Below are 21,668 nucleotides of genomic sequence, written 5' to 3'. Positions count from 1 at the left end.
TAATTATTTATTAAATAAGAAGATAAGAGAGTAATATAAGAGTATATAGATTAAATATTAATATAAAATACTAAATCTTTTATTACTTTAAGTCTTTATTAAGATATTCTTAATCTTAAATATATCTAATAAATTATTTATATTACTCTTTTAAATAATAGCGATTTTATCTAAAATAGAATAATTATAAATACGCGAATTATAATATTATAGATTCTTATAAAATAGCTTATAATCTTATATATTTAAATTAATCTTTAGTTTTTCGAATATTAATTTAAAAATATTAATATATAAATTAATACTTTTAAAAATTATAACTATTTTATAATAAAGTATTTAATTAATATAATTGTAATAGCTATATTTAATAAAATTAATATAAAAAACGTAATTAAGAAAAAATCATATTATATTATAAATTAATTTTAAATATTATTTATAATATAGATTTAGTTAAAAATTAATTTTTCGCTTTTTAAAGATATTAGAATAGATATATAAATAATAATTACTTTCTAGATTTTATATATATATAGAATAATTAAATAATTAATAATAATCTATTATAAGATTATAGAGATTATATTATTATATTAAATATTATATTAATAAAATTCTTTATAATTATTAATAAAATTTAAGATCTTTAATATTAAGAAATAGAGGATTTAATTAATAATATACTCGCTAAAATTAATTAAATTATTTATACTTATTTTAATACTCTTATAATCTTATTTTATATTATCTATTTTAGATATATTAACTTTAGTCTTTTCGCTATTATAATATTATTTAATTATTTTATCTTTTTATAATATTATATTATAGCTATTATAAATCTAATTTATAAAATCTAAATTATATTATATAGATTTTATAATATATAAATAATATATAATATAGCTAATAAGTCTTATTAGAGATTAAATAAAAATTAAATAAAAATTAAAAGATAAATTAAAAGAACGTAAGCTATCGAAAGAGTTATTATTAAAAAAATCTATTAATAAATCTTATAATAGAGAGTCTTTAATAGCGTCTTTCTCTTATTTAAAAGCTTTTTCTTAATAATATTTAAAATCTAATATATATTAAAAGACTTTAAAATAAAGTAATAAAGAATAGATAGAGAAGAAAGATATATTTTAAGAGATAATATCGCTAGATTAAAAGATATTATCGCTAATTTAAAAGAAGTATATAAAAAAGAATATATTTATTTAAGCTTTTTTTAAGAGTTTTTTAATATATTTATAAGTAGTAATAAATAGCTATTAAGCTCGCTTATAGCCTCGATTATTAATAATAGCGAATTTATTAAAAAATAATCTAAGAATATTAATAAGGAATTTAAAAGATAGATGAAAGAAATATATATCTTAGATATTTAATAATAATTAGATAAAAGATATTAAAGACGAATTTATTAATATATATAAAGGAATAAAATAAGATTAAGCTTGAAAATCTTAAATTTATATATATAATTAATTATAAATTCGAGTTCGCTACGCTTTTTAATTAAATCGATTAAGTTAGTTTAATAACTCTTTTATATCTTTTTTATTAAAAATTTATATATAGAAGTTTTATACTTTAAAGTATTTAATTTATAATATATATAATTACTTTATAATTTCTTAAATTATAAAACTCGCTTTACGCTTTTTAACGCTATAAAAATTATAAAGTTTAATCTATTATTAATAAATTAAATAAATATTTAAATATAATAATTATAATAGTTATATTAAACGCGTTTAAGATCGAATAATAATCCTTTCATCTCTTTATATAATTATACTTCTTTTATTATTCTATTAATTCTATTATAATTATCTTTAATATCCCTCGCTTAAAAATTATTTAATATTTTAGATATATATATCTCTTTTATTTATCTCTTAAAGTCTCTATTAATACTTTTAAATTATTTTTTAATAAATTTATTATTACTAGTAATCGGGCCTATAAGCGAGCTTAATAACTATTTATTACTATTTATAAATATATTAAAAAACTCTTAAAAAGAGCTTAAATAAATATATTCTTCTTTATATACTTCTCTTAAGCTAGTAATAATATCTTTTAATTTAATAATATTATTTTTTAAAATATATCTTTCTCTTCTATTTATTCTTTATTACTTTATTTTAAAATCTTTTAATATATATTAAATCTTAAATATTATTAAAAAAAAGCTTTTAAAAATATAATAATTATATTAGACGCGTTTACATCGAATAATATTTCTTTCATCTATTTATATAACTATTCTTCTTTTATAATTTTATTAATTCTATTAATTTTATTAATATAAATATATTTATTCTTAATACTCTTATATGTAATTAAATAAGAGAAGAATTTATAAAAGATAAATATAAAGAATATTATAAAGAATATTATAAAGATAATTATTAGCAATAATAATATAATAATCTTACTCTTTATAATTTTATATTAATTTATTTAATTAATATAAAAAAAGTTAATATAGTAGATAAATATAAAGAATATTATAAAGAAATTAAGCGATAATAAGATTTTTAATATTAAGAATATAATTTAGCTCTTTAAAATCTCACGTTATATACTTTTTATAATTTTATATTAAATTATTATTTAATAAGCGAAGAATATTATTATAATTTAATTTATTATCTTTACTATATTAAGAAGTAAAAGAAGAAATTATAATAGATAAATATAAATAATATTATAAAGAATATTATAAAGAATACTATAGAAAATACTATAGAGAAATTAAATAATAATAAAATTATTATTATTAAGAATATAGTTTAATTTTTTAAAATTTTATATTATATTAGTTATTTACTTAGTTAATTATTTAGCTAGCTACTTAGTCTAATACTTTATAAAAGAAAAAATAAAAAAAGAAACTATAATAGATAAATATAAAGAATATTACGATAAAATTAAGTAATAATAAAATTACTATTATTAAGAATACGACTTAGCTCTTTTAGATTCTATATTATATACTCTCTATAATTTTATATTAGATTATTATTTAATAGATAAAGAATACTATTATAATTTAATTTATTATTTCTATTATATTAATATAGTATATTACTATAATAACGTTATAAGAGAAGAATTTACTACGATAATTATAGTTAATTAGATCTCTATAGAAGAAATATTAAATAATATATATTTAAATAAATTAAAATCGTTCGATATTTATAGCTATTTTATTATTTAAAAATTTTTACTATAATAAAAGATATTATAAAATTTATATTACTAATTAATATATTATCTTTATTTCTTTTTAATATTTTAATAATCTTACTTCTTATTATAAGAATATAATATTTCTCTATTTTTTATAGGTAATTATTATGAATTAATTCTTTATATTTAATATACCTTTCTAATTAAATCTTAACGCGCCTCTTTTTATATATATATATCTATATATTATATAGATTAAATTAATTTTATAATAATAAAAGTAAATTAAAAATATATAATAAGCGATTAGAGTTCGATTTAATTTAGAACTAAAACTAAAATTTTATTTTATTTAAAAAAATTTGACTCTATAAATTTAATTTATAAGTTTTTACTTATTTATAATTAATAGATTAATAGAATTATAAAAGAAGAATAATTATATAAATAGATAAAAGAATTATTATTTAATTTTAAACGCGTCTAATATAGCTATTATAATTATTATATTTAAATATCTATTTAATTTAGTAATAGTAGATTAAACTTTATTATTTTTATAGCGTTAGAAAGTATATATTAAGCTCTATAATTTACGAAATTATAAAGTAATAATATTTATAGAGAGTTATTTATTTTAGAGTATAAAATTTCTATATATAAATTTTTAATAAAAGAGTTTAAGAGAATTAGCGAGCTAATTTAATTAGTCTAATTAAAAAATATAATAATCTTAAATTTATAATTAGCTATATATATAAACTTAAAATTTTTAAATTTAATTCTATTTTATTTTATTATATATATTAATATTTAATAATAAAATATAGATTTATTTAAATATAATTTAAATTAATATTATTATTTTTAAATTTATTCTATTTAAACTTATTCTATTTAAGCTTAATCTTATTAAAAGAAAGATTAATAATTAAAATATATTTAAGAATAGCAATAAGTATTATATAAATACGCTATAAAAAGCTATATATAAACTATTAATTATTTTTTTAAATTTAATTTTAGAAAAAGGTTTTAAAAAAATAAAAAAATAAAAATTTATTTAAGTAATAATTATCTCGATTATTATCTTAGTTAAAATTATTAGAAAAAAATTATTAATATATATAATAGAATTAGATAAAACTAAATTTAAAAATCTTAAATTAATATATATAATTAATTATAAATTTAAATTTATTACGCTTTTTAATTAGATCGACTAAGTTATTATAAATAAATAAATTAATATTTATAATTATTAAAATCTCTTATTCTATTTCTAATTCTTTAAAAACTTTACTATATTTTATTAAAATTTTAAAATTATTATTTTTAATTATAGAGCGAAGATTATATTTTTTAATAAAATTAAAATTATAAAATTGAATTTTATAATTATTAAAGAATAAGATTCTTAAATATTAATTATTAAAGTTTATTTATTAAAATTCGCTTAATAGTAGTCGAATAGCTCTAATTAGATATATATTATTTAATATAAAAATAACTTTTTTATTCTCTATTAAATTTTTAAGATTTTTTATTTAAATTATAGATCGTAATATAGACTTTTAAATAAAATAAAGATTTACTAAATTTAATTTTATAGATATTTCAAAGTAAAGAATTTAAATATCGCTTATTAAAAATTACTTATTAAATTTACTTAATAGCCTTAATTAAGAAAAAAAGATTATAAATTTAATTTATAGATCTTTATTTATTATTATTATATAAATTTTTATTAAAAAAATATCTTTATAAATATCTTTATAGTAAATATCTTTATAAATATCTTTATAGATATATTTAAAAAGATAAAGTTAAACTTATTTAAAATTAATATAAAACTTTTATAAATATTAAATATATCGAAGATAAATATATTAGTTAAAAATTTATAAGTATTATTAATGAAATTCTTATAGAATATAAGATTAATATTTATATATTTACTTTTATAATTAATAATAATATTAATAATAATATACTCTTTAAAGATTTAATTATTTATCTTTCTAATTTCTTAATAAATAATATATTTAATATAAAAGAATTTAAATTTTTAGATAATATATAATATATTCTTTATATAGCGTATATTATTTAATTAATTTTAAAATAATTTTTAAATAATATTAAAATTAAAATAAGAAATTTTAAAGAAGTTAGAGTTATAAAAAAAATAAAAAATAAATTTAAATAAATATAATTAGCTTATTAATAACTCTAATAAAAATATAATATTTTTTATTATTATTTTATTTATTATACTATTAATTATAAGTTTAAAAAGAATATTATAATATAGATTTTATATAAAAATCGATATTAAAAATTCTAAATAGCGTTAAAAAATTTAATACTCTTAATATTCTTAATATTTTTATATAATTATATTTTTTTAATAATAATACTTTATATAATTATATATATATATTTATTAGCTTACTTAACGAAGTTATATAATTATATATTATCTCTTTTATAATATTTTTTATATTTATTATTATTTTTAAAATATATTATCTTTATAATATATCTCGATACTCGCTTTATTTACTTTTAAATTCTCTTTTAAATAAATTTATAATTTTAATAATATAAATATTATTTTTTTAATTTTTATATAAATTTTTAATATAATATTTCATTTATAATTAATAAAGTTTAATTATATTAAAATTCGAAGAGTTATTATATTAGATTATTTTAATAATATTAAATAATATAAATATCGCTTTTTAGTACTTTAATATATATATTAAAACTTTATCTTTTATAATTAATATAATGAATTTTTTTAATTTATATTCTTAAGCGAACTTTAGAAATTTTAAAATAAGAATTTATATTTAATAAATAAATATTTATAAATTAAATTTATAATTAGTTTTTTAATTAGAGTTATTAAATAAGTAGATAAACGAACTTTAATAAACGATATTTAAATTTCTTATACTTTAATAATTATAAAATTAATTTTTAAAAGTTTTAAAAATTCGAAATATATAAATAGCGCTTTAAGATTAAAAAAAAATCTTAATATTTTAATAAAAAATAAAAAAGTTATATAATATATATCTATTTTTTTAATAAAGAAAGTATAAGAGAGCGAGATTTAATAATTATAAATATTTATTTATTTATTTATAATAAGTTAGTTAATCTAATTAAAAAGCGTAGAGAATTTAAATTTATAATTAATTATATATATAATCTAAGATTTTCTAATTTAACTCTATCTTATTCTTTTATATATATTAATATAAAGAAGAAATATAAGAAATATAAAAATATATACCTTTTTCTAATAGCGATATTAATTAATTTCTCTCTTCTTTCTCTTAATAGTAACTTTTTTAATTTTAATAATAAAGTTTTATATAAACTTCTTATTAAAAGTATTTTAAAAATCTATATATTTTATATTAATTTTAAATTTTTAAATTTTATTTAGCGTTAGATTCTAGAATAATATTAATTTTAGCGAGATTTTTAATATAGTTCTTTTTTTTAATAGCGATTTTAACTTTTTAAATATAATAAGAATTCTTTTTATTATAAATTTTTTTTTAGAATATAAATTTTATAATATTTATGAAAAGATATCGTATATTAAATTTCACGAAGATCTTATTAAATTAATATTATATATATATTCTTCTTTCTTAAAAATTAAAAATTATATTAATTTTATTATTTTAAATTATTATTTTTTAATTTTCTATAATTTAATTTTTATATTATAAAGTAAATTAAAAATATATTTTTATTATAACTTTTATAAAAGATAATTTTTTAATAATTTTATAGATTTAGAAATTATTATATTTAAATATTTATAATATTTTTATAAATAAGATCTCTTATTTAATAGTAAATATAAAAGAAGTCTTTTTATAATTATAACGATATTTTATATAATATTTAAAATTATACTCTTCAATATAGATATAATAATTAGAAAATATTTAAATTTAAATTTATTTATTATATATAATATTAAGAGTTTTTTAAATATATTAAGATTATATTCTCTATTATAGACTTATTTCTAAAGTTAATTAATAATTTAATTAAAGAATTTAATAATTATAGTAATAATCTTAATAGTAATCTTAGTTTTAACTAAAGTAAATATTTAAATTTAAATTTTATTATTATAATTAATATTTTAAATATTAAATATATTAATAAAAGATAATTAAAATAGAGAATAATAAGAAGATTTATATCTATTATATTATATATATAAAATTTATATATTAAAAATCTTTATATTCTCTCTCTATTTCTCTATATTATATTTAATATTTTAATATTATTATTATTATATACTCTATTAATATTATTATTATATATATATTTTATATATATATAATATCGCTATTATATAGAGTATTAATAATTTTTAAAATAAAAAATAATAATATTATTTATAAAATTTAAAAGTATATTAAATACTTAATCTTATTTAAATTCTTATTTTGAATTATTTTAAATTTTTAATATTAATCTTCGTAGTTAAATATTTTATATTAAAATATTAATAAATAAAATCTTTATAATATAGTAATAGAAAGAAATTAAAAATAATAATAATCTTATTTATAAATTAAGTATTTTAAAAAATTAATATTCTAACTATTTAGAAATTATACTTTATAAAATTTAATAAATTCTTATATAATCTTAATATTAAAATCTTTTATTTAGCGTATTAATTTAAAAAGAATATAAAAATTTATTTTTATATTAATAAGAAGCTTAATTAAAATTAATAAGTAATTAAATATTTATTAAGATATATATATATATTAAAAATGAAACTAAAAAATAATAATAATAAGAATTAATTAAAATTAATTTTTATTTATAATATATATAAATTAAGCTCGATATTAATTAATAGAAATAATCTCTTTAATTTAATTAAAATTAAAAAAAAATTAATTAAAAAAAAAGAAATTTAATAACTTTAATCTCTATTATCTTAATTAAAATAATTAAAAAAAAAATTATAAAAAGATAAATAGTTAAATAATTATAAATATAATTAAAAATATAAATATTTTGTTATTAAATTATATAATAATATAAAAAATAGAAGAATATAAAAGCATTATTAATTTTATTTTTATTATATTAATAATAATAAAGATAATATTAATATATTAATTCTTTTTAAATTTATAATATAACTCTAATTATCTATTAATAATAATAAAAATAAAATTATATATAAAGAAATTCTTAATAATATTTAAAAAAAATTAAAAAATAATAAAGTAAAATAAATTAAGTCTTAGTGCGTCTCTCTTTATATATATATATATATATTTTATATATATTAATTTAATTTTATAGTAATAAAAGTAGATTAAAAATATATAATAAGCGATTAAAGTTCGATTTAAATTAGAGCTAAAGTAATACTTTAATTTAACTTAGAAAAATTTAACTTTATAAATTGAATTTATAAGTCTTTTTTTATTATATTATATTAATTTAAGATATAAATAAATAATTATTTAATAGAAGAATTATAATTATATAATTTAAAGTTAATAATTTTTTAATAAACTTTTATAAAGCTTATTTACTATATATTTTAATATTTTAATATTTTATTTATTTAGTCTAATCTTATATCGTTTTAATTTATATTATTTTTATACTTTATTTAAAAATTAGTTTAATTATTATTTTTATAAATATATTTAAAAATATATTTATAGATTTTAATATTAATATAGATCTCTATATTAATATAAGCGTTATATTAATATATATAAAAGAATAAGATAGAGCTAAATTAGAAAATCTTAAATTTATATATATAACTAATTATTAATTTATTAGATTTATACTTTTTAATTAAATATCGTAAATAAATAAATTAATATTTATAATTATTAAAAATATCTTTCTCTACTTTTAACCTTTTAATAACTTTTTTATTTTCTATTAAAATTTTAAGATTAATTTTTTAAATTATAATTCGAAATTTAAACTTTTTAATAATAAAAATATTTTAAAATTTAATTTTAAAATTATTAAATATAAGAAGTTTTAATATTATTTATTAAAGTTTACTCGATAGTCTTAATTAAAAAATAGATATATATTATTTAATTTTAGAATAACTTTTTTATTTTCTATTAAAATTTTAAAAGTTTTTATTTAAATTATAGAATATAATATAGACTCTTAAATAAAAAAAAGTATTTCTAAATTTAGTCTTATAGATATTTAAAAGCGAGGAATTTAGATATCGCTTATTAAAGATTACTTGCTAAAATTTACTCGATAATTTTAATTAAAAAAAAAATTATAAAGTTAATTTATAGATTTTTACTCGTTTAATTAATAGATAGAAACTATAAAGTATTACTTAGTAATTCTATTTAAATTTATTATTTAATATTTTAATAGATTTATATTAATAATATATAGAGTATTTAAAGTTTAAATCTTAAATTTATATATATACTTTATTATTAATTTATTAGATTTATACTCTTTAATTAAACTAATTAAATAATTATAAATAATTAAATTAATATTTATAAATTTTAAAAGAAAATTATTTTTAAACTTCTAATAACTTTATTAATTTCTATTAAAATATTTAATTTTTTTTTTAAATTATAAATTATAAGTTATATTTTTTAATTATAAAAAAAAAAAAAATTATATTTTATAATTATTAAAGAATAAGAAACTTAATTATTAAAGTTTAATTATTAAAATTTATTTAATAATTATAATTAAAAAATAGATATAAATTTTTTAATTTTAAAATAATATTTTAATTTTTAATTAAATTTTTTTTTATTAAAATTTTTTTTTATTAAAATTTTTTTTTAATATAAGTTTAAATAGTTAAATAATAAAAAGTTTAAAAGAATTTAAAAAATATTATAATTTATTATAATTTATTCCTCATTTAAATTTATAAATCTCTTTTATTAGAAAATATATTTAGTTTTTAAATTAAATTTAAAAATTAAATTTAAAAATTAATTACTCTTTATAAAATTAATTTATATTTAATTATTAAGAAATGTATTTTAATAGTTATTATAATTTATTTATATTTAATATTATTATTATTATTATTATTAAAATTTATAGAATTTATAGAATTTAAAAAAAAAGATAAAAATTATTTAACTATTATTTAACTATTAAAAAATTATTTAAATTATTTAAAAATTATTTAAATTACTTTAATTATATTTAATTTTATTATTTAATTTTATAAAATTTATAAAATTTTAAAAATTTATAAAAGAAAATTAAAAATTATTTTAAAAATTACTTAAAAATTATTCGAGTATTAATAAAGTATTATTTAAATATTATTTAAGTATTATTTAAATATTAATTAAATATTAATTAAATATTATTTATTATTTTTAAATATTATTTATTATTTTTAAATATTATTTATTATTTTTAAATATTATTTATTATTTTTAAATATAATTTATACTTTTAAATAATAATAAAATTATTAAATTAAATTTATAAATATTTAAAAATAATAAATAATATTTAAAAATAATAAATAATATTTAAAAATAATAAATAATATTTAAAAACTATAAATAATATTTAAATAATATTTAATTAATATTTAAATTAAGAAAAAATTTAATTTAATATTTATTATAATTTCTTTATATAAATTAATAAATTAAAAATATCTAAAATTAAATAATAGATTTTTAATTATATTATTTATTAGATTATAAATTATATAAATTAAATAAAGATTTAATATATTTAATTAAAATCTTATTTATTTATATTTTTTTTTTTTTCTTTTTAATTATTAAATTTTCTAATAGTTAATAAATAAAAATATATAAATTAAATTTATAAAAAAAAATTAATTAAGGCTATTAAGTAAATTTAATAAGTAATTTTTAAAGAGTAATCTTTAATAAGTAATATTTAATAAGCGATATTTAAATATCTTACTTTTTAATAATTATAAGATTAAATTTTATAGTTTTTAAAGTATTTAAAAGCGTAATCTACGCTCTATAATTTAAGAGAAAAAAAATTAATAAAAAAAAACTTGTTTTATTTATAAATAATATATAGTTATTTTTTTAATAATTAATAATTATAAATATTAATTAATTAATTTATAATAATTTAATCGATTTAAATAAAAAAAAATTTAAATTTATAATTAATTAATATATATAATAAAATAAAATAGAGTCAAATTTAAAAATCTTAAATTTATATATATAGCTAATTATAAATTTAAGTTTATTATATTTTTTAATTAAATCGACTAAGTTAATTTAATAACTCTTTTATATTTTTTTTATTAAAAATTTATATATAGAAGTTTTATATTTTTTAATCTTATAAAATTTATAAAATTTAATCTATTATTAATAAATTAAATAAATATTTAATTATAATAATTATATTAAAAATATATTTAAAATCGAATAGTAATTTATTTACTTATTTATATAATTCTTCTTCTTTTATTATTCTATTAATTTATTAATATAAATATATTTAATTTTTATATCTCTCGTAAAAATATTATTAAACGCTTTAGATATATATACTTCTTTTATTTATCTCTTAGAGTCTCTATTAATACTTTTAAATTATCTTTTAATAAATTTATTATTATTAATAATCGAGACTATAAGCGAGCTTAATAGCTATTTTTTAATACTTATATATATATTAAAAGATTAAAAAAAATCTAAATTTATTTAAAGTTTTTTTTTATATACTTTTTTTAAGTTAGCGATACTCGTCTAGTTATTTAATTAATATTATTTATTTTATCAGCTTAATAATTTACTTAATTAAATTATTAATTATTTATTAAATTATTTATTTAATTAATTATAGAATTTATATTATTAATTAATATATTATCTTTATTTTAATTAATTAAATCTCTATAAAAGAAATATCGAATAATATATATTTAAATAAATTAAAATCGTTCGATATCTATAGCTATTTTATTACTAGAAAGATTTTATTATAATATAAAATATTTATTTTAACGAGTTAAATAAGTTAAAAATACTCTATATTTATTCTTCTCTTAAATTCTTCGTTATTCTTCTATTTTACTTTATTATAATTCTTTTAAATATCTTAAATCTATCTTTATTTAATTAAATCTATTAATTATTTATAAATAAATTCGCTTTTAAATTATTCTAAATCTTTTTATTAAAATTAAATTTATTATTATTAATTCTCTCTAATTATAAATCTATTAGTTATTTTTTTATATATTATAAAGTATTAATAATATAACTTAATATATTTATAAATATTAAACTTATTAAAGTACTTTTTATAATTTTATTATTTTTATTAATATAATTATTATAATTATTAAAGTTAATAATTAAATTTTTATATAAAATTTTATTAACTTTTTTAATCTAAATTAATATATTAAAAAAATTTTAAAATTAAAATTAATCTATTTAAACTTATTTTTCTAATACTTTATATAAAAAATTATTATTAAAATATAAAATATTATTAATAAATAAAATTTTAAATATTATAATATCTTTTAATTATTAAGAAATATTACTTATATATAATAGACTTCGCGAGAAAATATAAAATATTATAAAATATTTAAGTAATTATAATATATTTAAATTTTAATTTCTTTTATTACTTTAGAATTAAAAGATTTACTAAATTATTAAAAAAAACTTTATAAAAATTAGAAGTAAGATTATAACTAAAATAGTAATTAAAAAATTTATTATTTTTTCTATATTACTAAATTTAATTATATTTATTCTTATTATTTAAATTTTTAATCTTAAATCTTATTATTTAATTAAGTATATTTTTATTTAATTAATTTATTTACTTAGCTCTTTATAACTAATTATTTATATTAATATCTTAATAATTTTAAAATAAACTTTTAAATATTTTTTAATAAATCTTTATTTATAACTTCTTTCTTATATTAATTTTTTAATTTAATTTCTTTAATATTATATTAATATAATCTAAATATAAAAGTATAATTTATTTATATAAATAATTTAAGTTTAATTAAGTTTAATTATAATAAATAGTTAATTTCTTATAAATCGTTTTAAAAAATTTGAAAAGTTCTTTCTTTAAACGAATTTTCTTTCTTTTTAATATTTTAAGATTTTTATTTATATAATTAAATAGATAATTATAAATATTAAAGATATAATAAATTATAATCTTCTTTTCTATTTATTAATTTTATAAATTTATAAAAAAAATTAATAAGCTAAATTAAGAACTAAATTAGTTAAAAATTATTTAAAAATTATTTAAATATTTAAATTATAATTTTTATTTATAATTATTTTTTATTATTTAATTTTAAATAGATAGTTAATCTATTTTTTAAAAAGTATATAATATTAATATAAAGAAGTAGAGCGCGAATTAATATCTAATAAATTAAATTTTAATAAATTTTAATATTTTAAAAAAGTTTAAAAGAGTATTTTTAATAATTTTACTTTTTTTAAAATATTGATATCTATTTAATATTAAAATACTTTTATTTTAAAGTTATTGAATTTATAATATAAAAAAAATCTCTTTATATTAATCGCTAATATTAAGATATATAATAATTTTTTTAATTTATAAAATAATAATAATATAATAATTAGAATAATAATAAGAAATATTATATTTTTATTAGAGTTATTAATAAATTAATTATACTTATTTAAACTTAATTCTTATTTTCTTTATTATTTAAAAGTTTTTTTAAGGTTAATTAAATAATATATATTATATAAAAAAAAAAAAAAAAAATTTAAAAGATTAATTTTTTTAATATTAAGTAGATTATATATTATAAAAATAAAAAAATAAATTATTAAATTATTAAATAGTATATTATTGTTATTAATATTATTAATTATAAATTTAAATATAATAATTTAAATTTTATATTCTATAAGAATTAAATTAATAATACTTATAAGTTTTTGATTAATATATTAATTTTTAATATATTTAAAATTTAAAAAAATCTTTTATTATTATTAATTAATATTAATAAAAAAGATTAAAATTATTATAAATAATTAACTATTATAAAATAACTAATAATTTAAAATTAGAGAGCTTTTAATATTATTAATTAATAATTTTTTTAATAATCTTATCTCTAGCTTTATAGCTTTTTTTATTAATTAATTCTTTATAATAAATATTAATTTTAATTATATATTAGAGTTAAAATAATATAAAAATTATAATATTTTAAAATTATTAATAATTATAAATGAAATATTAATATTTATAATTTAGCGATAAATTTATTTCGAGAAATCTTCGCGTATAAATTTATAATCTTCTAATATTATAAAAAGAATTTAATATTATTTTCTCTAGAGTAAATAATAAACTAGATTTTTTATTTATTATTTTATTTATTAATAATTTATATTATCTAATTTAGAAATATATTTAATTTTTATAATTATTAAATAAATTTATTTATTATAAATTAATTAAATTAGATTTTTTAATATATTTCTTAAACTTATAATATACTATTATATCGCTTATTTTATAATCTATAAATAAATAAATTAAAATTTTATTATAGTAATAATAAATAATATATAACTTCTTAAAACTAATAAATTTATATTTATTAAATTATATTTATTTTTAGTATTTTTAAATTTTTACATTTTTATAAATAAGTTAATAATCGCTATTAGATTTAAACTAATTCTATATAATTTTTATTATCTTTATTTTTTATTATATTTTTTATTTTTTATTATTAATATTAAAAATAAAATAAGATTTATTATTATTTTTATATTAAAATATATTTATTAATATCTTATACTAAGTATTATTAATTAAAAAAATTAAATTTATATTAAATAAAGATTTAGATAATATTTTAAAATTAAGATATTTAAAAAAAATTTAAAAGAGATATATAAATAAATAAAATATTAGAAATAAAATAAGATTAATATTTAATATATAAATTTTATTTTCTTACTTTAATAGAAATTTATATCGCTTTAATAATATATCGCTATATTATTCTTAATATTTTAAATTAAAAATTAATTCTTTTTAATTAATATTATAATTAATAAAAATATATAATAATATTAATATAGATTTAATATTTAAATTAATTAATTTAAAAATTTAATTAATTTAGCTATTAACGCTTTTTTATTTAATATAATATATATTTAATTTACTTTAATATTATTTATTTATTATTATATTATTTTAAATATTAGAATTAAAAATTATATCTTTTTAATTAATACTTTAATTATTAATTATATTAATAAGAATATATATTAATACTTTAAAAGTATTAAATTAGTTTTATTAGATATTAATATAAAATTAAAATTTAATTTAAATATTAATATAGAATTGAAATTTAATTTAGATATTTTAATAATTAATTATTTAATTTAATTTTTACTTACATCTTTTATATATAAAAATTAAATCTTTTATCGCGCTAAGATTATTTTTAAATTTTTAAATTTTTTTTATTAATATAATTATCTTTTATTTAAGTAATATTATAATATCTTTTATTTAAATATTAAAGTATTAAAGTATTATATTTTTTACTTTTAATTAAAAAACTTTATTTTTAAATAATATAAAATATATAGAATATAAAAGAGAGCGTATATATATAATTATAAATATTTAAAATATATTTAAAATATAAAAAGAAGTGCTTATATATAGCTCTACGATATATATTAATAAAAAAGAAATTAATCTTTATTTCTAATTAGCTTTCTAATTAATATTTAAATTTAATTTATATTTAAGTAATAGCTTATATTAATAAGATTTTAATTATATAATATTAATTCGCTTAATAATAAATATTTAATACTTTTATTTTCTAATTTATTCTCTTTTTTTTAAAAATTCTTTTTATTATTATAATATTTATATTATAATAGAGATTATTAATATTACTTCTACTATTATAAATAATAACTATTTAGTATTATAAATAGTTATTAATTTTTTAATAATTTTTTATTATTAAATAATAACTATTTAAATCTAATTTGTAATTATAAATATCTATTAATCGTTTTAATATATAGAATCTTATAAAGAAATCTTCTTTATATAAATATTATAATATTAATAATTTAGTTAAAAAATTTAATTTTAAAAGTATTTATTTAATAGCTAGATATCTCTATTTAAATCTAAATAAAACTTTTATAAAATCGTTATAAAGTCTTTATAAGAGTTATTATTAATATATATATATATATATATTTATATATTATAATTATTATCTCTTCTTATAGCTATTACTATCGCTATTTCTTATTACTATTATTATATTTACTTTAAAGATATTTTATAAAAAAAGCTCTTTCTAACTATATCGATAGAGAGAAAGAATTTAATAAAAGAAATAACTTAATAATAGCGTAATATATATACATAATACTACTTTAGAGCGTATTTTTTAAAATTTAATAATAACTATTAAATAAAATAGTAGATTCGAATCTGCTATTTTAAAATTATTTATTATTTATTATTTATAAAGTTAACGAGTAATAAATAAAATTAAAAAATTATTATTTATAATAGTAGAAGTAATTTTAATAGCTCTTAATATATCTATTTATTATAATATTATTTATATTTTAAAAAATAAAGTTATTTTCTCTATATTCTATAATTAAATTAAATTAATATTATTATTTTTATAAATTAAGTATATATTTAATAGCGCTATATCTCTTAATATAATAATTAATTATAATATTAATTATAATTTATTAATATATAATATTATAAATTTATTAAAGCTAGTAACTCGATAATTATAGAAATTTAAAAAAAATTATTAATTTATTAATTATTAATTTAGATTTATTTAAATTATTAAAGCGAAATAAAAATAAAACTTCGCGAAGATAAAAATTAGAAGATAATATATTAAGTATAAAAAGTATAATTATAAATAAAAAAAGTGTATAATTATATTAAATAATAAATTAATTATATATTAATTAAATCTTAAAATTAATATATTAAAGAAAATTCGTAAATTATAAAAATTAATAAATTTAATTATTTTTTAGATTATATTTATTTAGATAATAAAGAAAATCTTAATTTATATAACTTTAAATTTAATTAGTTTATTTCGAATTTAAATCTTTATATTAATTAGACTTTAAAAAATTATAAAAATAAAATTAGTAAGTAATTTTAATAATATAATTAAAAGATTATTAACTAATATCTAGCGAGTTAATTATATATATTTTATATAAAAAAAATTACTTTATAATTAATATATATATAATTTTTTAGATAATTATAATAAGATATAAGTTTATAAATAATAATATAGTATTATTAAAGTTTAGATATAGTTTTTATAAAAAGAAATTAATATATAAATAAATAAAAAAACTATTCTAAATTAAGAATAAGATATTTAAATTATTATTTTATTTATTATACTTAATTAATAATATTTAACTATTATATTTAATCTAATAACTTTATATATTTTATATTAATTATCTATTTAATTAATTACTTAATTAATTACTTAATTTAATACTCTATAAAAGAAGAAATAAGAGAAGAAACTATAATAGATAAATAAAAGAATATTATAAAGAAATTAAATAGTAATCAAATTATTATTATTAAGAATACGATTTAACTCTTTAAGATTCTATATTATATATTTACTAGTTAAAAAGATATAATATAATATAAAATATTAATTTACTATACTATACTCTAATATAATATAAATTATTAAGATTTATATAATCTTATATCTAATATAATATAAGATCTTAATAGAATATTTTACGATATAGTATATCTATAAAATTATACTATAGAATAATATATATATAAGATATTTTAACTGAAATTTCTATATTTAGATATATTTATTCGATGAATTTAATATAATAGCTATTACTATTATAATTATCTCTATTATAGCTATTACTATTATAGCTATTACTATTATATCTATTACTATTATATCTATTATCGAAATATAACTCTCGCGTATTTTAGCTATTATATTTTTTAGCTATTTAATTTTATACTATATTTAGAATCTGGCCTTAGAGAGATTCTAGAGAATTAATTCGTTCGTTCTATATATTATATATTTAATATTCTAATAGCTATTACTATTATAGCTATTACTATTATAGCTATTACTATTTATTATTAAAATAGTTTATTATTATATAATAGTTATAATAGTAATAGTTATAATAGTAATAGCTATAATAGTAATAGCTATAATAAAAGTAACTATAATAGAGATAATTATAATAGAAATAACTATAATAGAAGTAGTTATAATAGAGATAGTTATAATAGAGATAGTTATAATAGTAATAGTTATAATAGTAATAGTTATAATAGTAATAATTATAATAGTAATAGTTATAATAGTAATAGTTATAATAGTAATAGTTATAATAGATAATAATAATAGTTATAATTAACTAGAATAATAATTAGAATAGCTACTTATACTTCTAAATATAGAAATCTTAATAGAAATATTTTATATATATATTATTTTATAATATAATACTATAGATATATTTTATTATAGAATATTCTATTAAGATTTTAAATCTATATTAATAAAATAGTATAATATTTAATCTTATTTATATTATATTTAAATATAGTATAATATTACTTAATATAAAATATTCTATATCTTTTTAATTAGTAATATTTTTTTATAATTTTATATTAAATTATTATTTAGTAAATAAAGAATACTATTATAATTTAATTTATTATTCTATTACTTAGTTAGCTATTTAGTTTAATACTGTATAAGAGAAGAAGTAAGAGAAGAAATTATAATAGATAAATATAAAGAATACTATAGAGAATACTATAAAGAATATTATAAAGAAACTAAGCGATAATAAGATTATTATTATTAAGAATATAACTTAACTCTTTAAAATCTTATATTATATACTCTTTATAATTTTATATTAAATTATTACTTAGTAAGCGAAGAATATTATTATAATTTAATTTATTATTTTTACTATATTAATATAATATATTATTATAATAATATTATAAGAGAAAAATCTACTATAATAATTATAATTAAATAGATTTTTATAGAATAAATATTAAATAATATATATTTAGATAAATTAAAATCGTTCGATATTTATAGCTATTTTATTATTCGAAAAATTTTACTATAATAAGAGATATTATAAAATTTATATTATTAATTAATATATTATCTTTATTTCTTTTTAATAATTTAATACTTATTATTAAAGTTTATTTATTAAAAATTATTTATCTACTTACTTAATAGCTCTAAATAAAATAAAAAATTTAATTTTAATTTATAGATCTTTACTCGTATAGAATAAAATTATAAAAGTATTAAAATAAGTATAAATAATTTAATTAACTTTAGCGAGTATATTAAATTCTCTATTTTTTAACGCTAGAGACTTTAAATTTTATTAATAATTTAAAGAATTTTATTCTTATAGCGTTTAGTATAATAATATAATCTCTATAATCTTATAGTAGATTACTATTAATTATTTAATCGCTTTTTATATATATAAAATCTAGAGAGTAATTACTATTTATATATTTATTTTAATATCTTTAAAAAATAAAAAATTAATTTTTAATTAAATTTATATTATAAATAATATCTAATATTAATCTATAATATAGTATAATTTTTTTTAATCGCGTTTTTTATATTAATTTTACTAGATATAACTATTATAATTATATTAATTAGATACTTTATTATAAAATAGTTATAATTTTTAAAAATATTAATTTCTATATTAATATTTTTAAATTAATATCTAAAAGATTAAAGATTAATTTAAATATAAGGATTTATAAGCTATTTTATAAGAATATTACAAGAATATAGTCTTTCTCTTTTTTCTATAAATAAATATTATAAATTAATTCTTTATATTTAATATACTTTTTTAATTAGATCTTAACGCGTCTCTCTTTATATATATATATCTATAAATTATATAGATTAATAAAATAACTTTATATTATATTAATATTATATAATATTAAAAATTATTTCTTAATAATAGTTCTAATTAAAAAAAATGGATTATAAATTTAATTTATAAATTTAAATTTATTTAAGTCTTAATAAGATAATATAATATATCTTTTATTAATAATATATTAACTATAGTTTTTATAAAGTATATATCTAATAAGAGTTATATAGAGATTAAAAAATAGATTCTAATTAGAGAGTTTAATATTAATAATAATATCTATTTTAGCGATATTAAAGAATTAATTTTTAAGTTTAATATAATAAAAATATAATAATATAATAAATCTTATTTTTAAAATTTTATAATATAAATATAAGATAAAATTTAATCTATTGCTTATTAAATTAATTAGAATTAAAACTAATTTAACTTATAATTAATTATACTTTATTCTTATAAAAGTAAAGAATTTCTTTAAAGAATTTATAGAATTAATTAAGAGAAATTATAATATATAAGATCTTAAATTATATTAGAAATATTTATAAATATTATAATTTCTATTAATTATTTAATTAATATATTATTTGACTAGTTACTCTATTAAATAAATAAAAAAAAGATTATTATATTATAATAAGAAGTAAGAAATAAAATAGTATATTTAATATTATTTTCTTTAATATATAATTTATAAAGACCTTTAATTTTATTTTAAATACTTTAATAATTAAACTAAGATAACTAATAATATATTTATTAAATAAAAAGTTATTAATAATATTAATCTATTTTAATTTATAAATAAATATTATAAAGAGATTTAATTAATCGAATTTAATAGATAGAGTAATAATATTCTAATAAAATTATTTTATAAATTAGAAATCTTCTTAATAAAAGAAAGATAAAATAATATATGAATCTTAATCTAAATATTTATAATAGCTTTATTAATATAACTATTAACGATTACTTAATAAATATTAATTTAAACTATCTTCTAAATTATCTTTAATTAATAAAGTTAATTATTTTTAATAAATATATATATATTATAAATAAAGTATTATAGTAATCTATTATAATAAAGAAGATAATTAAATTAATTATAACGAATTTATATTTTATAAAAAATTAATAATTAATAAAATAAAATAGAGAGATAATATAGATATATAATATAAGAAGATATATATTATTTATATAAAGTTATTTTAATTAATAATTTCTTTAATATATAAGCTAATTTTATTATTTCTATTTTACTAAATAAGAAAATTTCTATTTAATATAATATCTATATTAAGTATATTATTATATTATAATTATTTTATA

This window comes from Letharia lupina, assembly GCF_014066315.1.
Source record: "Letharia lupina isolate WasteWater1 chromosome Unknown contig_1, whole genome shotgun sequence".
NCBI classification, from domain to species: Eukaryota; Fungi; Ascomycota; class Lecanoromycetes; order Lecanorales; family Parmeliaceae; genus Letharia; species Letharia lupina.
The sequence above is the reverse complement of the archived record's forward strand: the minus strand, read 5'-3'. Positions refer to the sequence as shown.